At 44.9% G+C, this 24,186-nt stretch overlaps 1 protein-coding gene across 7 annotated transcripts in view; it reads right to left on the minus strand.

Moving 5' to 3' along the window:
- CHD3 (chromodomain helicase DNA binding protein 3) overlaps window positions 1-24,186 on the minus strand; it is a 1,560,957-nt gene that overhangs the window by 191,599 nt on the left and 1,345,172 nt on the right. The window lies entirely within an intron of this gene.

Here is a 24,186-nt window from a genome sequence, read left to right on the forward strand (position 1 = left end):
AAATTGAGGTGTGACCATGTTGCGTTTTGCGACGTTTCCTGTCGCGGGCACTAGGCCGACCCACACAAGTGAGGTATCATTTTTCTCGTAAGACTTTGGGGAACGCGGGGTGGGTAGGAATTTGTGGATCCATGCAGATTCCAGAACTTTCCACCACAGAAATGTGGGGAAAATGTGTTTTTGTGACAATTTTTTAGGTTTGCAAGGGATTTTGCTTAACAGACCCTGGTAGGAGGCAGTCGAGTCACCCCATCCTGGATTCCCCTGGGTATCAAATTTAAAAAAATTTATAGGTTTGCTAGGTTTCCCAAGGTGCCCGCAGTGCTAGGATTCAAAAACTACAGCTAGGCACTTTGCCAAAAAAGGGTCATTTTTCACTGCGAAATTGAGGTGTGACCACGTTGCGTTTTGTGCCGTTTCCTGACGCGGGCACTAGGTCGACCCACACAAGTGAGGTATCATTTTTCTCTGAAGACTTTGGGGAACGCGGGGTGGGTGGAAATTTGTGGATCCATGCAGATTCCAGAACTTTCCACCACAGAAATGTGGGGAAAATGTGTTTTTTTGGACAATTTTTTAGGTTTGCAAGGGATTCTGGGTAACAGACCCAGGTGGGAGGCAGTCAAGTCACCCCATCCTGGATTCCCCTGGGTGTCTAGTTTTCAGAAATGTATAGGTTTGCTAGGTTTCCCAAGGTGCCCGCAGAGCTAGGGTTCAAAAACTACAGCTAGGTACTTTGCCAAAAAAGGGTCATTTTTCACTGCGAAATTGAGGTGTGACCACGTTGCGTTTTGCGCCGTTTCCTGTCGCGGACACTAGGCCGACCCACACAAGTGAGGTACCTTTTTTCTCGGAAGACTTTGGGGGACGCGGGGTGGGTGGAATTGTGTGGATCCACGCAGATTCCAGAACTTTCCACCACACAAATGTGGGGAAAATGTGTTTTTTTGACAATTTTTTAGGTTTGCAAGGTATTCAGGGTAACAGAACCTGGTGGTAGGCAGTCAAGTCACCCCATCCTGGATTCCCCTGGGTGTCTAGTTTTAAAAAATGTATAGGTTTGCTATGTTTCCCTAGGTGCCGGCAGAGCTGGTGTTAAAAAACTACAGCTAGACACTTCGCAAAAGAAGGGTAAATTTTCATTGTGAAAATGTGGTGTGTTCACGTTGGGTTTTGAGCCATATCCTGTCGTGGGCACTATGCCTACCCACACAAATGAGGTACCATTTTTATCGGGAGACTTAGGGTAATTCAGATTTGTAAAGCAACTGTTATTACCTTTTGATTTATGATGCATCTCTGCCTTCCAAATGAAAACATTGTGTAAAAAAGATTTCATTTTGAAAAATGACCGATAATTCTCATGCTAGTATGACTATTCCCAATTTCGAAAATGTGCAAATATGTGCTGTTTCTAAACTCTATAATTTGTTCCCACTTCAGAAATACATAGGTGTCTTTCATACCGATTTTTCCATGTATACATTTGCCCACAATAATTGCTATATAGCCGGAACATAACAAAAAAACCATTGCAAATTGCTGCTCAGTTTTTGACTCTGGGTTCGTCGGGTTCTTGGTGAACTTACTAGTCCTCTATAGCCCCACAACCAGGAAGGTCCAGCAGATGTAACGGTATATTGCTTTCAAAGAGCTGTCATAATTAGAGGAAGTTACAGGTAAAAATGTTGACACAAAAGGCTGTTTTTTCAACTAATTTTCAATTTTTCCTATATTTATCTCTTAGTTTCTATAAAGAAACCTTGATGGATCTACACAAATGACCCCTTGCTGAATTCAGAGTTTTATCTACTTTTCTAAAATGTATAGCTTTCCAGGATCCATTACTGCTTTCATACCCATTTCTACCATTAACTGGAAGGAGGTTAAAAGCACAAAAAATAGCAAAAAAAGGCTATGTCCCAGAAAAATGCCAAAACTGTGTAAAAAACGTTGGTTTTCTGACAAAAGTCTGTCATTCACCTAAAAGCCGGGAAAACGGTGATTTCAGCCCCACAAACCCTTTTTTGATACCATTTGCAGAGAAAAACCCAGACGCTTTCATTTGCAGCCCGTTTTTCCCATTTTTCCCACACCAATTTTTTTTTTGCTGTATTTTGGCTAATTACTGGGACCCCTCCAGGGGGGGTCCACAAACCCTGGGTACCTTTAGAATCCCCATAATGTTGGAAGAAAAGGACGCAAATTTGGCGTGGATACCTTATGTGGTCAAAACGTTACAGGGACCTAAGCGCGCACTACCCCAAATAGCCCAAAAAAGGTTTAGCACAGGGGGGGGAAGGCCTAGCAGCGAAGGGGTTAGGAGGCTGCAATTTGTTTACTGATTGCCAGAATTTGGCACTATTTTTCTGGTTTGCATCGTACATAAGTTTCGCCCAAAGATCATTATCCTTTGCTCTTTTCTTCTCCTTTCTCCTTCGTTCTAATGAGGTATTTAGCTCACGGAGTGTGCCTTGCAGTCTCAAGTTATTTGGGGATTTGCGTTGTTGATTTAGAGTTCGATTTATAGTTTGCTTTAGTTTTTTAGAGACAGGGCTATTTTGTGCGTCGATTGGAGCAGCTGCCACTTTCCTTTGTTTCCAGCCATTGCTATGTGAATATTTGTCTCCTAGGGATTTGACAAATGTTTCCCAGCTTTCTATTCAATGGGTTGAATTGACTTGACCTTGGTTGTATAGCGCTTTAGCTCCTACTGCTATTTCGTCTATATTGTTGGAGTTGCACCTTATTCTTTTTAGGTTGGTAATTTCCTCCAGCAAGATGGAGTTGCTGATTTTAGGGATTTGGCAAGGTCTTATTTGAAGATTCAACTCTTGTGGGAGGTGGTCGCTGAATTCGTTGTTACCGATCTTGAAGGTAGCTATTTTGTTAAACAGAGTCAGAGTCGTAAAGGTAAAGTCTAAATGTGATGATATGGCAGTTGAGTGGTACGTGGCTGCTGGTGGGCTGTCGACTTTAAACCGTCCGTTCAAGGCTCTCATATTTAGGTGTTCTAGGCCCCTAAGTAAGTTCATTGCAATCCTAGGCGGCTTGGTGGACTGTATTTGGCCTTGTGTTGGAATTCCCCAGGCGCTCGAGAGGTCCTGCGTTGAATCTTCTTCCTTAGTAGACCCTAAGAGGTGCATATTGAAGTCGTCAGCCAGAATTATAAGAACTGTTGACTCTTCTTCCATTACTCTCTGAAACTCCAATAAGAGCTCCTTTGCTGCCTTTGATTTTTGTTTCGGTTGCACGTAAACATTTATTATTATGATGTCCTGTTTGGACTGATTAGGCATGAGTGTTACCTTTGTGGCTTGAATATTGCTTGGTGGTGTTAAATGTATGGTAACAGGGAGTAGCTCACCAATTTCAGTTATTGAGGCAAGAAACTGTAAGCCCCCGAGCGGCGGCCAAAGGCTGATACCTATGTCGCCGGGAATGAGTAGGAGGTGTAACCTTGCAGGTCAAAGGGCTTTTCTTCCCAGGTCTCTTGAAGCAGGATTATGTCAAAGGTTATCAGGTACTTTATGAACTCTTGATCATGCATTTTAGAGGCTAGGCCGTTAATGTTCCAGACACATACGGCAATTCCGTCGCGTTCTGTTTGTGAAAGCTGTACAGTGTCTGTCGACTGTCATTTTGGACATGCCGGTGTTATTTGCCGATGTATGCCAGTCCAATTGTAAGGGGTTGAAGGAGGCAATGAATCTGGGGGACCATGAGTCGATTGCAGTGCGCTTATCAAATTTGCCTCGGTTGTTGTGCCTGATGTTCTGCTTCTTGCTCCTTTCAAGACTGAAAAAGTCGTCTGACTTGGGTTGTTTATTTCTGCTTTAAGGAAAGGAGTTGGGTATAAGGGTTTTGGGATAGATTCCAGGCATATCCCCCAGTTTCAAAAGCTATCTCTTTCCCGTAGAATTCTGCCTACAACCTCTGCGGCTCGCCATGTTGTTCTAGTTGCTTCTGTGCTCTGACTGTTGTTAGATGGCAGAAATTCTACTGACAATAAGTCAAGGGTTTCAATGTTTGCTAGGGGTGTGATGGAATGTAAGAGCCGTAGAATATTCCCTCTATTCAGTATGTTCACATGACCTCTGGATTTGTATTGAGGGTGAAATATTATAGTGTCTGCCCTTTTGGCCTTAGTTATGGCCTGGTCTTGTGACTGTATGCTATTGCTGATAGTTACTCTATGAATGAGAGGGTCTTGGTTTTGAGATGGTCTGCTTGTTCTGTTGTTTACACTATTAAGAAGGAGCCCTTGATCAGGAAGGTTTGCTGTGAATGTTTCAGGGTTATGACTGTGGTAGGAGTGTTTTATGTGATCAGATGAAACCCTGTCTGTGGCGTGCACTTTGACGTCTTTCTCATGGTTATGACTTGAAGATTGTTGGCACTTTTTTTGATCCTTCAGAGAGACTGAGCCGTGCGATATTGTTGTTTGGTGTGTTCCATTGATTAGCACCGTTCTTCCCTCTGAGACATTTGGCGCCTCTTGCCCTATGTTTGTACTTGCTTGGTACTTCTCCTGGACGGATGCAGTTGGAGGCGGGATCTTGTCAGATGGATTCCCTTTCTGTTCGCTCTTGTCCTCTTGTTTATTACTAGTACTTGCTAGGCAGCTAGATGTCTTTTGCTGCTGCTTTGTAGTTTTGGTGCTTGCAATCGAGATCTTCGTGCTATTAACCGAAATTGGCTCTTCTTCATTTGATGTTTCGTTGTTTAGTAATTCTGTTGTAGATAAACCTGTCGGAAAGCAGTCGGTTGAATGATGGGCCTGGACTGTGGGTTTCTTATTCCTACCTTTCCTTTTTTGCTTACGTCCAGATCTTTTTGTTAGGCCTTTGTTTCCGGAAGGTTCTATTTTTGAACCTTGGGGGGACTGCTTCCTTCTGATAGAGAGTCACTGTTTAGTGATGTTAGCACTGATGGTCGTGTGATCACTTGTGTCACGTCTTCCCTCGGGATGCCATTGTTGTCTGTTTTCCGGGGTGTGGTTGTTGGTTTCAACAGGTCAGCCAATGTTGTTGGTAGCGTTTGTAGTTTATCCACAATCGGGGCGCATAAGCATTCTTGTTGCACAAACTGTGTTTTAGAGGCCGCTGTCTGCCCTCTCTTTATTAGACCATTCAACTCACCTAGCTTTTTATCGATCCCCGAAGTAAAGTCGGCAAGCAACTGCAAAACTGTGAGCTGGAGGTCCATTTTATGGGATTGGTATTGCAAGGCCGCGGTCGAGTATTGCATAGAGCTTAATAGTGATTCCCAAATTAAGGTTTTGTTCTTATGATCTGTGTTGCTTCTTCCTGTTTGCAGGCCATTTGGTTGATTATTGGGCCCGTGGGTATAAGAGGCGACTAGGTCTTCCCACTCTTGGGAGGCTAGGAAGGACATGTCGCAGTTGGAGGCAGACTGATCATCAATTTGTGGCAGCTGTCCTTGCACTGATTGCGCTGTTCCCTTTGTTTTGCAAGGAACGGGTGAACCTGCCTGAAGCAGTTTGTCATCCGAACTGGTGGCTGATAAGGTAGGTGGTAAAATCTGTAGGGGGGAATTGTTTAGTTGTGGTGTCTGTATCCTCGGTCTTTAATCGTCCAGCTTGTCTGGAGCTGATGATGGGTATTGATAAAGCTTTGGGGCAGATCCCATGTCAAACCTCGCTTGTTGAGGTGAGAAGCTGGCACCTTGGCCTAGAATGTTCTCGGCAGTGTAACTGGAGTGTTGGGTGTTCAGAGGTTCTGATCCGTGTCCTCAGCCCTCTTGCTGGTCAACAGTTGGTGCTGGCTCCAGTGATGCCCCAATTGTTGTCCTAGATTGTTGAAGGTGTGAGATACTAATTTGAGCTATATTTAAGCTTTCCACAGAGTACTGTGATGAGCTGGAGTAATCGTTAATAATGTCATTTTGGTGATTTTGTGGGGGATCCAATAGTCCCTGCTGTTCGCAGTTATCTGCCTTGTTTACACATGGAGTCTTCGTGTCTTCAGCTGCTTGTCTTGCTCCGAGGTGATCCTTGGTTTTGAATTGTGGACTCATTTGAGGTGTTCCTTTAGAGTGAATTTGTACTACGGTTTCCTTCGCTGTCAGTAAGTCTGGCTTATGGTCTAAGCTGTTTGTAGCAAGTGGTAAAAGAGGGGATTGCAGCCCCTCTATACTTTTAGAAAATATTGCTGTTCCAGGATCTTTCAGGAAGGAGAACTTTGTGTATATTTTTGGCTGGAATATACAGGGGTTTCTCCTGGTCAGTGTTCCTTCTACCCTGATTAAATCCTGCTCCCCCTGACTTGTGCTCACTGTAGCTTCTTTGTCCCTTGCTTCTACTGTTATACTGCCATCCAGGGACAAGAAGACGCTACTATTATAAGTAATGGGATGCGAGCTGCTCAAGCGACTGTCTGCCTTATCATCCATTAATCTGTTTTGTGTGTCTTCAAGTTTTTTGCATTTTATCTTGTGGCTTTCGGGGTTATGAACGTGTGGGCTGCTGCCCCTGAGACATCTCCTGCCCTCTCTCTTCCGTATAGTTGATTTAGATTGAGGTCTTGGTTTTGTTGGAGCTTTTCTTACTCTGCCTGCTCTCATGACTCCTAGCCTCGGTGTTTACGTCGTTCAGTTGTTGCTTTCAAGGAGAGTCTATTGGAGGTTGTGATGTCAGTGGTGGCGTAACCGTGGTACTGCAAGTGCTGAGGTTCTACAATTATGAGTATGGAAGAAGGCGCTTTGAGAACTTATTGTGAAGCTATAAGCTGTAGTGTAAGAGGTTAGCAAAGGATGTTAGAGGAGGGCGGAATGGGAGGCGAAATAGATGGCGATAGGTGGAAAAGTAAAGTGGAGTGTTTGCAGCAGCTTTGACGGACCAGAGCGGGGCGAGGTGGGCATGATGGTCGGGTGGGGCAAAGTTGAGGCAAGCCAGGACCGCACCGTGCCACACCGCAGCTGCACCCACCTTACTGCAGTCTGCAATCAGGCAAATCCGCTGCAACTCAGTGTCAAGACAGCGGCAAGTCCGCGGTCGATCTCACGCCAGTATATCCGGGCGGCGGCAGGCGGTAGGCAGTACTGAAGCCAGCACAGTTCAGCACAGCTCAGCAATGCCGGCTGAAGCAGATCCCTTGGCCCGCCTGCATCCTTCCTTCTTCCTCGGCGTCACAGGCTCCACTCCGCTTGCTGCTCCTGTTCTCAGCTCCACACTGCACATCGTACACTGCCGCTTGAACTCGCAGCTTTCACCCCACACCCCTCAGCTACTCCAGTGCTCCTCCGGCGCTAGCTCCATGCGACACTCTCCCAGCAGCAGTATAGACAGGAGCGTGGGGGGGAGGTGAAACTCGGTTGCACTCAGTTGCACTCTGCCGCACTTAGCTGGCCACCCCCCGCGACTCAACGGTTGTATGGAGGCAGAAAGTCAGCGGGGGCCAAAAGGCGAGAGCCGAGAACTGGCAGCTGGAAGTCGGGAGCCGGCATCTTCCTTGCTTGCACGCTCGGGCTCTGCTGGATGGTGTGAAAACACGGAAACTGGAGTGTCTAAGAGAGTAGCTCCAGTAGGTGGAACGAACATTGGTGTTGCCCCATTAAACAGTTGGCACATCAAAGCATCCCAGTTCCGTGTGGATGAGGCATTGGCCGCCCTCTTGCTTCTTGTGATGTTGTGGTTCGTGCTTTTAGTCCTTTCGGTGCCAGGTCCCAGCTGGCAATTTGCCTATCGATTTGGCGGCCTTTACTTTCCATTCAAGGGGAGAGGGAGCATGAGCAGTAAGGACCACCCTAGGGGCTTCACAAAGTTGCACTGCGCCGGAAAGCTTCCAGAGCACATATTTAGCACTGTTAGTGTCTTGGGAAGGTCTCAGATGTTAATGTATAGATAGCAGTTTTCGTATTGCATGTGTGACAGCGCTGTCGCCCAGCACTGTTTTTTTTCGTGCTTAAAGCAGGTTTCATTCTGTAGTTCTAATTTTAACATTGCAAAGTATAGCTCAAAAATGCAATGCAGTGGTTATGCTTTGTTACGAAATGAAGCCATGTTGTTTTTCTCTCTAAATAAAAAATTGTCTTTCTCACTCAAATCACGCCGTGTAACTGTAACGAAACATGCTTGCATGTCTTTCTTCTCTGGCGGTAATAATGCGGGGCTTTTTGTTCATCAAAAACCGTAATCACAGGAGTCATTGACAAGTTCTAAAGTATTTAATGTGTTGTGGTGATTACGGTCATCTGGGGATGTCATTGTGCTAAAAATACATGTGAGTGAATCTATGTCGCAGTAATATGCGATAATGTGCTGCATTGCCAAATACTTAGAAGGTCCCAAAGGCGAGACCGATTGCATTGAAAATGATTATTTTTTTTTCATTTTATTTGTGGGTCTCAGCTCAGCCGAGTCCCAAGATGGCTGCCAACACTTCGACCAGGACGTGTTCAATAAGACCTCTGCATTTCCCTGCATGAGCTCGTAATGTTTCGCGAAGTGGTTGCAACCAGAGATACCACTAATTGTAAATTATAAAATTGCCCAACAACTACTGAACAGATTTACACCAAATAACAACAAGCATTGGCATAGCCAATAGGTCTCGCCTTTGAGAGCTTATAAGTGTTTAGCCTTGCAACAGTTGTTGTTGCACCAAGGATATTGTGCTGCATAACTAAATACTATAAGGTCCCAAAAGCGAGACCTATTGGTTATGCCAATGCTTGTTATGTCTTGAATGAGTTCCTGGTTCGTATAGCAAATATTCAAACCATGACTTCAGGTTTAAAGTTAAGAATCTTGTAACTGAAAAATGTACCAGTGCTTTTAAGTTCTGCGTGATCAGGGTGTGAGAGTCAGGAGAGGTGGAAATAATTAAGAGATTTTCAGCATGTAATCGGACGTTCACAGTGGAGGGGCCTAGTTGGCATCCAGGAATTTCATCTTACTGTGCATACAAACCCCCAGAGGTTAGATGGACGCCACGAAAAGGAGATGGGCCAGAGGGGCATCGCTGCCACACCCTCCCTTACTAAGCTGTTGATTAATAATGAAAGATGCCTTCTGACTATGATAAAGGACCTTTATCACATTTATCGGTGTGTTTGAACATCTGAGCCAGTCTATGACCACCCATATATAGTCCTATTCCACTGGCTAAGTTACAGATGTTGAATGCCTTTTGAATAAGAATGATTGGACGTTTCTGGTCCTTTCATATGCAGTACGAGCAGTTAAGTGGAGGTGTTTGGTGCCCTGTGACGAAGTGATCCACGCTTGTGTGGATTAATCGGGAAACTTCTCCTCTATATGCAACGCTGCAGTGCTTAGGGCGCACGGCTGACGGGCCTGGGCCTGCTTCCCTCTCTAGAGAGTAAGCCTTTAAATGGCAAGGTGACAAGTGGATAGAAATACTGTTGGTGTCCTGAAGAGAAGAGAGCTAGAAGTGCTATAGAAACATGCATTGGCCGCGCAAGCGGCCGCGAGATGCGATCTGGGGGGAGGGGGGGGCTGAGAAGCGGGAGTTTGGTGATTCCATTAGAAGTGAGATTTCAAGATAGAGGTAAGTCAGCTTGTGAAAGATAAGGCGCCGAAAACCTAGCAGCAGCCTGGATCATCAAACTGTACCTACCATTAACGTTTTTTTTGTTTTTGTTGCACTTGTGCCTCGTGTACATGAAGCGGCATCAGACATGGCTTGATCTTGAATTAAGCAAGGGCAGGCTACAATCACAAGAAGAAACACGTATTTGGTAGCAGCTTTGCTGCTGCTCATCCAATCGAAAAATATAAAGCATTGGCCACGCGAGCGGCCCCGAGACGCGATCTGGGGGGAGGGGGAAGAAGCGGGAGTTCTGTGCAACTGGTGTGAAATAGCAGCAGGGAAGGGGGCGGAGAGGAGGCTATGAGGGAGAGCAATGTAAAGCCATATGGCTGCTTTGCGCGCGTGCACGCCTCGAGCACTGTAGCTCTATGCCAGCGGTAGCACTTTGAAAAGTCCCTTACAAAATGTCTCTCCGAGCCAGCGCATGCGCTGGACTCAGCGAGACCTAAAAAGCACAATCTGCGTAACAAAATCTACCTTTCTGCCAAATTTGGTGTAATTCCTTTAAGCAGGTCGGGCTGTAGTTGTGTTGACAGGTCCTATAGGAATTAAAATGGGAAACTCACTTTTTTTTACCCTTCCCCCCCTTTTCTCAGCACCTGCTAGACAGGGGATCACCTCAAAACTTTCCTTGTGCAACAAGAATCACCGGGGCACGTTTTTGGTCAAATTTGGTGAAGCTAAGATACAGGCAAGTCAAAAAACACTTTTCCTATGGAAACATAGTCTCAACTTTACCTACATATGTACAGTGCTGATTGAGTGGGCTTTCGCTGCAGAAGTCAGTGGTTTGCTTGTTTGTTAATGGCATAACAGTAGAGCTAGAGTCTGTTCAGTAACAGGATATCCTTTCCTGGCATTTCCATATGCCACAAACAGTTGGTCTGTTTTCCGGATGTTGGCGGTCTTCTGCAAATAGAATTTAATACATCTCATGAGATCCAAGGAGTGTAATGATCTTTCCGCTGGTGTTTGGGGATTTGGGAAAAAAGTTTTTAAGATGATTGGTTCATTTAAATAAAAATCAGATTGGACCTTAGAGATGAAGGTAGGATTGGTACAAAGTATTACAGAGTCCCTTGTGAATTGAAGGAAAAGGTGACGAATAGTGAAAGCTTGTAAGTCGCTTACTCATCTAGCTGATGTAACAGCCAGCAGAAGGGCCATTTTCCATGTGATTTATTTCAGCTCGGCTCTATGAATGGGCTCAAATTGTCCTTTCATAAGCTGAGCCAGCACAATGTTGAAATGCCAAGGCGGAGATGGCCACTTTATTGGTGGGAACATCCTAAGCGATCCCTTTAGAAATGGTTTCATGATTCTTGAAGAGCAAAGTGATTGTGAACCATTATACCGTTGAAATCTGGATATTGCGGCAAGGAAGACCTTAATGAGGAATGAGAGAGACCAGACTTTGCCAACTGAAAGAAAAAAGATAGTTACTGTTCTGGTGGATACTGGATAGGATGCACCTTGACGCTTGAATGGCAGTGATAGAATCTTTTCCATTTGAGCATGTTTGTTTTAACAGTGGACTGTGCTCTAGCATTAGCAAGGACTTCCCGACAATCAGGCGCGATGGCTAAATCGGCAAACTCATAGAGTTCAGGAGCAAAGCCGACAATCGAAGAGATGTCGGATCTAGATGATGGACCTGGCTGTGATTCATCATCAACAGACTCGGTATTGGTCGTAACTGAATGGGTTTGCACTCCGAGAGAAGGAGGAGCACCATGAACCAGAACTGACGAGGCTACCTTGGTGCTATGAGCAGTATCCGACAAGGTTTCCTCTTCATTTTCCAGAGCACCCTTAGAATTAAAGGAATCAGAGGAAAAGGGTAAGCATATATCTTTGACCAATAGATGAAAAACTCATTCCCCCAAAATCCTCGTTGCGTTAGCCAGCTGACAAAGTACTGGCATTTGCGGTTCTAGTTGGTCACAACCAAATTTGGTTTCCCCCACAACCGAAAGAGGTGACACAAAGTTGGTTGGTGCAGTTCCCACTCGTGGCTGACAGAGCTTGCCCTGCTTAGGGAATCTGCAAGAAAATTGGCCACTCCTGGAACATGTTCCACTGTTAAGATTATCTGGTGTTGAATTGCCCATTCCCATATTTGTTGAGCTTGCAGAGACAGCGCAGTCGATCTTGTTCTGTCCTGGTTTTTTAGCTAGTGCATACTTGTAGTATTATCTGTCTGGATTAAAACTGATGCTCTTGAGTTTTTTTAAAGAAAGGACTTCAGAGCCAGGAAAACAGCCTTGAGTTCCAACAGATTGATATGTAGGGACCCCTGTTGGCTGTCCTATATGCTCTTGACTGTTAAACCCTGCAGATGTGCTCCCCAACCTTTGAGGGATGAGATGTGAGTTCACCATTGAAGCTCAGCCTTCATCTGTGGTGTTATCGAATCATATCCTCGAAGGACCCTGAGATTTGTAACCGTTGACTGTCTAGTTCCTCCTGCAGGGGTTTCATGCGCAAGCGGCAGTTGGGAATAAGGGGAATGCAGTAGGACAGCAATCCCAGTAGCGATTAGTACTTTCGAAATGAAATGGACTTTTTTATGCGGGGTAGAGCTGCCAGCCTGCTCATCTTTTCTTGCCTTTCCTTTGAGGCAAAGGCCTTTGCCTGTAGAGTGTCTATAGTTGCTCCTAAAAAGGTTCTGAGCCGTGAGGGAATTTGTTGAGACTTTGCAATGTTGATGGACAGCCCCAGAGACTGGAAAAGATATAGGCACTCCTGAGTATGATTGCTTGCCACTGTACAGGAGCTCGCCTTTATAAGACAATCGTTCAGGTAAGGGGAAATTTGAATCCCTGCTTGTCGTAGATGAGCCGCCACTGGTGCTAGAACCTTGGTGAACACTCGAGGTGCTGAAAGAAGGCCAAAGGGCCGAACCCAGAATTGATAGTCCGTGTCGGCCACTCTGAAGGGTAAGATTTTCTTGTTTTTGGGGTGAATGGGGATGTGGAAATAGGCGTCTTGAAGGTCTAAGGTAGTCACGTGATCACCTTGATTCACAAATTGAAGCACCTCCTGAAGAGACAAAATATAAGAGGTTTGTTTTTTCAGGAATTTGTTGAGGTGATTTAGGTCCAAGATGGGGCAAACTCAAAGAGATGGGGCACCCTTCTCCTGATTTATTTCTTATGAGGAAAAATCTTGAATAAAATCCTGTCCTCGTTGTGCACTTGGTACCACTTTGATTGCTCCCTTGTGCAATATGATGTTTATCGGAGAGAGTAATTCTGTTAGATGAGAAGGAGAAGGACCCCAGGATGGGCACTATGGAGGAATCTGTTGAAATTCCAATGTGTGACTGTTGGAAAATATATGTAGGACCCATCTTTCCATTGTTGTCATAGGCCAGTTAGGGAGGAAACAGGAAATCTTTCCACCAACTTCTAAGGAAGTGGTGTGATTTGTGACCGACCCATGGGGTTCATCACTGTTTCTTGGAGGTTTCTCTGCCTCTGAAGGCTGTCTTTCCTTTATAGTGCTTGTAAGAGGTGGCAGAGGGCTGCTTGTACGACTGCTGATGCTGTTGTGCTGACGAGTATCGTGATTTTCCCTGATACTACTGGAACTGTTTGTATTGGTTATAACCTCCCCGAAAGGACGATGAGCAGTGGCCTCTAGCTCCACGAAAAGGCTGTCTTTTAAATTGCAGGGTGCCTAATGCCTTTGCTGTATCCGTTTCTATCTTTTTTTATCGCTTGTAGTGCTTCATCAATGTGTTGGCCAAACAGGGATTCGCCACCATAAGGCATATCGATGACCTTAGTTTGTACTTCCTGGCAGAAAGAGGTAGTTCTCAACCATCTCTGTCGTCTTAAGACTGCCGCCCCAGCCAACTGATGGAAACCTGTCGATGAAACATCTACAGCACAATCAATTATCTCTGCCGAGATCCTTTCTACCTCAAGAAAAAGTTTTCTTGCTTCTGCCCTTGAGTCCTCAGGTAGCAGATCAATAAACGGCGAAAGGTCCGACAACATTTGGCGGTTATATCTACCTAAAATAGCAAGTGAGTTTGCTGCCCTAACCGTGGTTAATGCTATAGTAGAGAATATTTTGGGAATGGTGTCAAGAAGTCTCCTGTCCCTGTCAGGAGGGGTGGACAGGGGTGAAGCAGGATTTCTGGCACGAAGTTGAGCCACCTGGGAAACCACAGAATCCGGATTTTGCTGCTGTATGAGACAGGCAGGTGAGTAGTCAGGTGCTTTGTATTTCTTTTCCAGCTTAGGAATGGAAGCCGGTGTCCAAATTACCTTTAGGCCTTCCTCCCTTATGAAATCCACTATGGGGATTGAGCAAACCTGCCTCTTAGCCTGTTCCTTAAAATCGTATAATCAGATTGTTTGGTGACCATGGGAAGCTGAAATCTCTTTGCCGCTCTTTCCATAAAGGTATGAAAACATCCTAGGTCTTCTGGTGGCAAATCTACCGGAAGTGGGGTTGACGGAGTCTGTATCTGGTAATCGTCCCATTCGTTAGGCAGTGATACTTCTTACAGTTCTCCTTCCTCTCTTTCATTGTCAGTAATGTGATGCTCCTGTCCCTGCGGTTGCAGAGCTGCAGGTGGTGGAGATAGGAGAGGAGTTCCTATGATCAAAGATGGCCTAGCAATCGGAGTTTGAGGGACTGAGGTAGCCGGTTCTGATGGTGGGAATCTGTGGTAGTAATCTTCCACCATGTGCTGCAGATTTGACACTAGGGAAATACACATCTGAACAGTTTGCTCCCTTTATCTTGGTTGGGATCCTGAGCGTAGTAAGAATACTCATCGTCATCCTCTTGGCGTTTTATCTGGAGGTCCGAAGGGCTGTATGCCACACCAAACATGCCCTCTTCATCAGAGTCCCCATCCTCTTCACCCCCATAGTCAAAAAGTTATTCTGGAGGACTGGGGGAAACCTTACTAGGATAAGTGTGAATAGGTAGTATTATTTCTTGTGAAGGTTTTTGTTTGGGCTGGTAAACTGCAGCTGAAAAAACAGTTTCCTTGATGCTTGCACCTCCATCGATGTAGAATTCGATCCGTTACCTTGTGCTGCAGGCAAGATTGTCGATGAAGGGACCGTCGACGGAGTAAACAACGACGGCAAAATAATCAATGTCAGGCAAACCGACGATGAGGTTGTCAACAACGGTGCCTTCGCCGACAATTCTTCCGTCGATGTCTTAGACGACGATGATGTTCATCGATGCAAGTCTGTGGATGTAGGCCTTGGGTCCGCTGACGGAGCCACCGTCGACGAAGCTGTCGCCGATGAGAGATTCTTGTTCTTGAGGGCTGCCGACAACCGCAGCGACGAAGATATATCGATAACGAATCTTTTAATGACAGTCCTTTTTTTGTCGTCATCTTTGTAGATGATGTTGTCATCGACGTAGAAGGCCTCACTTTTGCTGAAACTATGGCTGACAGAGACGTACATGAGGACATTATAAGTTGAGGAGATGAGAAGGTCGACATCGTCGTAGTAGTAGTGGCAATGGAAGCTTTAGCCGATGCGGACGTCGTCAACGTCTTCGCCAATGGCGCATCTTTCTGAGGTGATGAAATCGTCTCTTGAAGAGACCTGGAAGTTGTCTTTACCTTAGAGGAGGTAGTAGAAGGTTTAGAGGGCACAGAGTGACCCTTGTGAGAGGCAGGCTCCCTTCTGGAAGGGGAGCGCTGATCATCAGTTGTCAATGAATGATGTTGCTTCTTAAGCACCTTTGGAACCTTAGGGGAGACCATTTCCACCTCACTTATCCACTTTTTTGAGGCAGTAGTCTTGAGGGAGGAATCGCTGTCGTAGTCAAAGGATTGTCCCTGGTTTTTAACTTCTGTAGCCACAGAAGAAGCTGTCCCTCTCTATCTCTCAAAGTTTTTTTGATTGAAAGTCCTGCAGATGTTACTGTCTCTCACCTGGTGGTCAGGGTGAAGGCAGTAAATACACTTTTTGTGGGAATCATCCAAGTGCAGCCCGAGCTTCCCACAGGTGTCACAATGCCTAAATAGAGACCTCTTAGTCAAAGACATGCTGATCTGAGGAAGATACTTGTTCAGTATGCCATAAGAGAAACGTACTGAGCAAAGCTCAGGGAGACTTCCTTCACATGACGTGCGGTAGAAAATCTGAGAGCCTGGAGCCTCTGTGGAGAGGGTTCTAGAGGGTGCTCTAACACACACACACAGACACGCACACATACACCCGCACACGCACACACACACACACACACACTCCAACTTCATGAACGTGGAAGTGGGCACGCTCCTAATCGTCACGCTCGCCAGCGTTTTTTCAATTTCTTCAGCCTCTTTGCCCATAAAGAAGAGATTGGCACTCAGGTACTTTAAGGAATATTTAATCTGCAAAGGTGGCGATCAACGTGTTTCGGCTTGTCCTTAAAACTACATGAGTGCCAATCTCTTCTTTGTGGGTGAAGAGGCTGAAAAAAAAATATATATATATATATATTTAGCCACAAACAGCGACATACTCCTGCACCTTCTTTTCTACAAAGGAAGTCTTCCACAAACCTTTATTTAAAAAGAAAAAAGTAAGGGAAAATGAGACATTGGTAACCAATAGGCTGCCAGTCAAAGAATAAAACAGAAAAACTGGCACTGTGCCTTTAAGAACCTCTCAGCAACCCCTTTATCCCATCTTTCCTCACAGGTGACTGTTAGGTCAGGTAATCTTTATAGAAAACGTAGGAGTCCTGGATACAGAATTTTTGAGAACTGCAACAGTTTCCATCTGGGGAAGTGGGTAGGTTGCTTATGACTTTGATGAGGATTTTCCTGGTGAAAACCAGGATTACAGGTACGCTATTTATCCTTTTCTTCCAAGGGACCCTCATCAAAAGTCATAAGCAGTAAAAAGAATAGCAATCCCATCCTGCAAAGCGTGGACTTGAAAACAAGGGCCGTTCCAACAATTAACCAAAATGATTCTTCAAAGAAGCCTGTTCTACTTGCATCACTACTTTGGCACCTGAATCTAGACAATAATGCCTAGTAAAGGAATGAGAAGATTTCCATGTAGTAGCTTTACAAATTTCAGAAACAGGCACATTCTTTAATAGAGTTGCATTTGCAACTTTTCCCATTGTTCCCTAGGTCTAGCAAGTAAGGATTTTTTAGTTAGCTGGTAGGAAAGGATTAAACATGAAACTATCCATCTAGAAATAGTTTATTTAGAGGATGAGAAATCTATTCTCACCGGATCATAATTACCAAAAAGGTGATCCAATTTCCTTATAACTTTGGTTTTATCCAAGTGGAACTTTAGTACTCTTTCAGTATCAAACGAGTCTAACAACCTTTTGGCTGGATTGGAAGGATTAGGAAAAAAGGTAGGAAGCAAAATATTCTGATTAATGTGGAAGCCTGACGTTACCTTTGGAAGAAAACTTAGATGAGTTCTTATCACCACTCTATTTTAATGAAAAACAGTGTACGGTTCTTCAGAACATAGAGCTTGAATTTCACTTACCCTACGGGCTGTAGTGATGGCGACAGGAAAAGCTGCTTTCCATGTGAGATGTTGCAAAGAGGCTTTATGTATAGATTCAAATGGGGAGCCCATCAATTTGGAAATTACAATATTAAGTTCCCATGGAGGAGGGGGCATCCTAAATGGAGGGAGCTTCTTTCTAAGTCTTTTTCTTTTTTAAATCACCACTTGAATTCTAAAGAAAGATGTCTGTGAAGATTTTCTATACGCAGTAATGGATGCACGGTGGACCTAAATCGAGGAAAATTGCAGCCCTGATATAGCCAAATGGACAAGATACAAAATGACTACACCTTCTTGGCACAAGATCGGATTGTGATCAATTTGTGTACACCATAAAAAAAAACTTTTCCATTTGAAAGCATATGATCTTCTGGTGGAAGGTCTTTTAGCCTGTATTAGAATGCCCATACGTTTTTTAGAAAGGTATGAATGTCCATATTGAAAGAATTTAGGAGCCAAGCTGTCAAGTTATGGAAGGTTGGGATGTAGTCTCTGACCTCCAAACCTGAACAGAAGATCCTGCTTGCACTGCAACCTCTTGTGAGGTCTCTCGGACCGATGTAAAAGGTCCTTGAACTGGCAAGGCCGTTCTGGTGCTATTAGTTATCATTCTGGTCTTGGATTTGTATAGTTTGCCAATCACTGTTGGAATGAGAGGAATTGGTGGATATGCGTAGAGAAATTTCCCTGACCATGTTATCAAAAGGGCATTCCCCTTCGAACCTGGTTGGGAGAACCTGGACACGTAGTCGTGACATTTTCTTTTGTTTGCGCCTGCGAACAGGTCTATTTGAGGATATCCCATTCATGAAAAATATCTTGCAAGACCTCGTCTTTTGGAATCCAATCATGCTTGCATGTTTTGAACACCTGGGAAATGAATGACTGTTATAATTAAGTACCTGCCTATTAACCATTTCCAAATGGCTTGAGACTTGAGAGACAGAGGACAAGAATGGGTCCCTCCATGCTTGTCCAGATAATGTCTAGATGTTGAGTTGACCCCAAAACTGGTCCTAGGATGCTTGTTTCCAGTCCAGGGAGGACCTGGCTTGGCAGTTCGGGCTGGACTGTTCCCATGAGGCACAGGGTCAAGACTGATTTGCATATGGCTGGGTACAAACTGGAATGGCATGGTGAGCAAACCAAACATGGATTTAGGCCCACATCTCTGTACTGGAGTGAATGTATGACATTGTTCTGCATTCTGTCCATCAACTGTTGTTTTTGCATTTGTCACCCCGAGTGGGACGGGTATGCTCAGACGTGAGTCCCGTGCTCTCCATGCCACTGCAATCAAGCTATCCTGGCTGAAGAGGGGTGAAACCCCGAAACTGGTCCTAGGATGCTTGTTTCAGTCCAGGGAGGACCTGGCTTGGCAGTTCGGGCTGGACTGTTCCCATTGGGCACAGGGTCAAGACTGATTTGCATATGGCTGGGTTCAAACTGGAATGGCGAGCAAAAAAACAATGGATTTAGGCCCAGATCTCTGTACTGGGGTGAATGTATGACATTGTTCTGCATTCTGTCCATCAACTGTTGTTTTTGCATTTGTGTTGTCTGTTTGAGCAAGGAGAGAGCGTGTTGCTATCGCTGAAAATAAAGATTTTAGATCATGGTGAACTACTCTCAGTTCCACTATATTGATGTGGTAAGTCTTTTCCATGTCCGACCAAATTCCCTGAGTCTTAAGGGAACTCATGTGAGCACACCATCACTGAAGAAAAGCATCTGTGATCAGAGTCTGAGTTTGTGAGTCCTTATGGTAAGGCACCGCCACCATCAGATTCTTTCGCTGAGACCACCATGGGAGAGACTGACTTGGAGCCTGTGATAAAGTCAGCATGTCTTCCCAGAGGTAGGAAAGTTGATCCCACTGGCCTTCCAGGCATTGTAGAGAGGTCGCATGTGCAACCTTGCACCAGGAACTATGAAGATGCACGAGGCCATCGAACCCAGTAGAGATGCAATCTGCTTTGCAGATGGATGGTAAGTCTGTAGAAGACTGCGACATTTCAGATTGACCGCTGATATTCTTTTCTCAGAAGGAGACATTTTTTCTGGCTATCTGTCCAGTGTAGCTCCCAGGAATTGTAGTTTGTACTGGGCATATTGTAGAGGCCCAGATTGGTGAGTGTTTCAACACAAATCTGAAAAAGCTCCTTTGTCTGCAATGGTGAAGAACTCTTTAAAAGCCATCCAGTTAAGGATAAACAAAGATTTTCTGTTTCCTTAAGTATCCTGTGACCACGGTCATTCATTTTGAAAAGGTTCATGGGGCAGATTGTAGGCCAAATAGTAGTACTTTGTACTGACAGTGTCAAGAATCTACTTTTAAGAGGAGACATTTCTGATGTTTTACGGAAAATGGAATGTGCAAATATACATCTTGAAGGTTTATCACACACATCTAGTCGCCTTGATGTAGTTATGGCCGGATTGGGTGAAGGGCCAGCATTCTGAACCTTTCTGTACATATGTATTTGTTTAGTACTCTCAAATCTAAGATGGAACTGAACTCTTGTTTCAGTCCTTTTTTTTTACTAGAAAATAAGAGGCATACATTCCTAATTTCCTTTTATGAAATGGTATTTCCATAGCCTCTTTCTGCATTAGAACGTTGACCTCCGACTTTGAGAGGTCTAGCTGGTACTATGACATTTTCACTGGAGGGACAGTAGGAGGAGGTGACTTGAAGCAAAGAGAATAGCCATTCTGAACAGTATTCAAGACGCATCTGTCTTTTGTGATTGATTACCACTCTTCCAAGTGATGGACAATACTTTCCCGCACTGGAGCTGGTAACAGAGATGGGGAAAGTGATGATTTATTGTTTAGCAGCAGGTTTTCCTGCAGCTGTAGCTTGTTTTTGTTATGACCCTCTTCTAGAAGGTTTGCGAGGATTATTATTATTATTATTTATATGTCGCACAAAACATCCCCAAGGGGATCTCTCGGCGCATTGGGAGGCAGGCTTCTAAAAGCAGAGTGTATCATTTGAATAACCAGGTTTTTAGGTGCTTCTTAAAAATAGTCAAGGTGGGGCATGAACGCAGATCTAGAGGCAGCGCATTCCAGTATTTGGGAGCCAGATGGGAAAAGGCACGGGCCCCCATCTTAACTTTTATAATTCTCGGCATTTGGAAAAGCTTTTGGCTACTGGTTCTTAACAGTCGAGCCGGAGTATACCATTCCAATTTCTTCATAAGGTATTTAGGTCCTTGTCCAAAAAGTGCTTTAAAAACTAGGCACAAAAGTTTGAAGAGTGCCCTCTTTCTTATAGGCAGCCAATGTAGCTCTCTTAGTAGCGGTAAAGATGGCGTAAGCGGGGGTTTATTTAAGGCTAGGCGGGCAGCCATGTTTTGAACGACTTGTAGCCTAGAAAGCAGGTCCTCCCTCAACCCCACTAGAAGAGCATTCCCGTAATCCAGTCTGCTGACTAGCAGTGCCTGTATCAGAACCCTTCTAGCGGAGAGAGGAATCCACGGGAAGACCTTCTTTAAAGTGCGTATCAGTCCAAAACATTTACCTGAAAGGGTTTTAACATGTTCTTCCATGGATAAGTTATTATCCATTAAGATGCCCAGATTTTGGAAGTGCGACCTTGCCTGCTGGTGATGCAGTTGCCACGGAGGGTTTGAACCCTCTTTGGAAAATTTCGCCTGTCATAAGGTCTGTACCTTAAATGAAATTCCTTTTACTTTTCCAGTCCAATAGCCTTAATGGTGTCCAATTCTGTCTTTATTCTAGACATATCCTCATCCGCATGGGTCCAGAAGAGGGTGTTACCTGAGAATGGCAGGTTCATTATTCTATGTTGTGCTTCAGGTTTCAAGCCAGTGAGACGCAGCTAAGATGATATTCTTGCACAGATGCTGTGTGCATAATCAAGCGCCGCTAAGTCCGACGCATCTAAAGCTGTACTATATTCTGATTAGACACCAGCTTTTCTTTTCAGGGTCCTGCAAGAGTCGTCTTCTTCTGCGCCAGACGGTGTGGGTGCCTAGGAAAGAATAGAGACCCTGGTAAGTTTTCTTTTCTCTTCCTATGCCGTGTTTTGGTGACTGTGGATATTCACCCCTAAAGAAGTTTCCTCCATCAGTTCGATAGTGCCTTAATCTAAAAGTTTTTTCTCCTCCCTTATTTCCAGTTAAGGCTTGTTCACCCTTTCCTCCCTCCTCCCTACCAGTCCTCATAGATGAACTCCTCCAGAAACGTGGCGGGACAGCTCACGACACCGTTGGCTTCTTTGTGCGTACATCTTCTAAGTCGAGATCAGGGTCTCTTCTGGTCTCGGAACAGGGGATGGAGGCTCTCGTTGAAGTAGTTCCTCTAACGTGATGTTCGGTTTGTTCTCAATGCCGCAAGACCCGCATACGTCCTTCGTCTGCTCTTCCTACCGTGTCGGCGTCTCGTCCTCACTCTCAATGGTTTCCGGCTTCTCTGTTATTCCGGGGTTTAAAAGAAATGTCTGGTGGGTAATGGTATCCATTTGTCCTCCAGTCTCTTTGATGTTGTTAGCTTAGGAGGTGCAATAGTCCTGTTAGTCCTGACTCTTGAAGGGACCTTCATCTTTGTTGTGTTCTTCTTCACTAAGAAATGAAGCAAGTGGGCGGTGGGGCTGAAAGTAAAGAAGAGGCGTAATAGAATGGGGAACCGATTGTCTTCTGCTTTCATTTCATCCACCTCCTGTAGCGGATCCGCAACTTCGCGACAGTTCCACACATCATCTTGCCAATGGCATCTATCTGCTTATTTTCTATGTCATAAGGTCTGTACCTTCTATGAAATTCCTTCTTATTGTATATTGAAGTGTCCTGATTTTGGGGTGTCAGAGGTCCAATACTTATACCACTTTCTGCATTTGAAGTAGGCTAACTTCAAAAGAAAGTCTTTGTAGTGCACAAAACCCTGCCTCTCCCTGGCCTAGCTCACACACTACAGGGGGATGGAGACAGCTTTGTATGAGGACAGGCACAGCCCTATTCAGGTGTCAGTGACAACTCGTCCCACTACTCTAGCTCAGGAAGACCCATCAGCCTGGTGATGGACCATCAAGATATGCAGAGCAAACCTCAGCTCCCTTTGTGTGACTATCTAGAGTGAATGCACAAGAGCCCAATTGTCAGCCAACCCAGATGTTTGTTCTGCAGTCCGGCAGAGGCACAGCATGGTTAAGCAAGAAAATGTCCACTTTCTAAAAGTGTCATTTTCAAACACACAATTTAAAAAACCAACTTCACAAAAAGATGCGTTATGAAATTGTGAGTTTAGAGGCCACAAACCTCAAATCTCTGTCTGTTGCCAATAGGAAATTACACTCGAAAGATATTTCAAGTCAACTCCCCAAGTTACCCCATGGGAGAGATAGTCCTTGCAATAGTGAAACACGAACCTGGCAGTATTAGGACAGCTAAAAAACACCAGTACATGTCCTACCTGGTAAATACACTGCACCCTGCCCCTGGGGCTACATTGGGCCTACCTTATGGGTGACTTACATTGAGAAAAAGGGACGTTTTGGGCCAGGCAAGTGGGTGTACTTGCCAGGTCGACATGGGCGTTTAAAACTGCCCACACAGACACTGCTGTCGCAAGTCTGAGACATGTTTGAGGGTTACTCACTTGGGTTGCACAATCAGTGCTTCAGACCCACTAGTAGCATTTGATTTACAGGCCCTGGGCACACCTGGTGCACTTTACAAGGGACTTACTGGTATATCAAATATGCCAACCGTGGAAAACAAGAACACAAGACCACATTTAGAACTTATCAGCAGCAGTAAATTGCCCAGAGTCCTAAATGCAAAAAGAACTATTGATGGACAGAATGCAGAACAAAGTCATACATTCACCCCAGTACAGAGATCTGGGCCTAAATCCATCTTTTTTTGCTCACCATGCTATTCCAGTTCGGACCCAGCCATATGCAAATCAGTCTTGACCCTGTGCCAAATGGGAACAGTCCAGCCGAACTGCCAGGCCAGGTCCTCCCTGAACTGGAAACAAGCATCCTAGGACCGGTTTCGTGGTTTCACCCCTCTTCAGCCAGGATAGCTTGATTCCAGTGGCATGGAGAGCACGGAACTCACGTCTCAGCATACCGTCCCACTCGGGGTGACAAATGCAAAAAGATCTATTGATGGACAGAATGTAGAACAATGTCATACATTCACCCCAGTACAGAGATCTGGGCCTAAATCCATCATCCTAAATCCAACAAAAACAGGTCGGAAAAATACAGGAGAAAGGCAAAACGTTTAGGGATAACCCTGCAAAAAGGGCCAGTTTCCCAAAAAAATATATATAGCTATATATATATATATATATATATATGGCAGGAAGGTAGGATCCTTCTAGCATGGTTACCCCCACTTTCTGCCTTGTGTCAGTGTGTTTTTGACTTAGTCTGATGGCATCCTGCTAATAAGGACTCTAGCAACTGTGCTTTCTCCCCTAAATTAGTTATGGTAAGTGCTTTGATACCTCCACAACTGGCTCCTAGTGTACCCTTATAAGTCCCTAGTATATGGTAATAAGGTACCTAGGGCATAGGTACACCAGGGGTCTCCCATGGGCTGCAGCATGTATTATCTCAACCATGGGAGTCCACTTAAACTGTGCCATTGCAGCCTGTGTGAGCTGGTGCTGACACCTCTCACAAAAGATATACGTTTCCCTATATCTGAGGTCGCTTCACTTAATACTTGTAACTCACCACTATGGCAGGCTCTTCAGTCCTAAGGGCTTGGTGTTTGGTTATAAGTGTGAGGGTGCCCCTGCATCAGCAAGACACCCCTACAAACCCCGAAGTCTATTCTCCAGGCTTCGTAAGTGCGGTCAGCCATTATAATACATATAGTGGACATCAGTCATTACGAGATGTCTAACTATATAGTGGCTGCACCGAACCGGGTCATGTTTGGTATCAAACATGTTAGAATCATACCCCAACACCATTTCCAGTGTTGGAAGTATGATCCATGTACTGGGGGGTTCCTTAGGGGATCCCCCTGTACTCCCAGTAACAGCCTTTAAGAGTTTGCAAGCAAGTTAGTGCTGCTGCCGACCACAGACAGAATTTTGCCCCC

The sequence above is a fragment of the Triturus cristatus genome, chromosome 12 (assembly GCF_964204655.1).
Source record: "Triturus cristatus chromosome 12, aTriCri1.1, whole genome shotgun sequence".
Taxonomy (NCBI): Eukaryota; Metazoa; Chordata; class Amphibia; order Caudata; family Salamandridae; genus Triturus; species Triturus cristatus.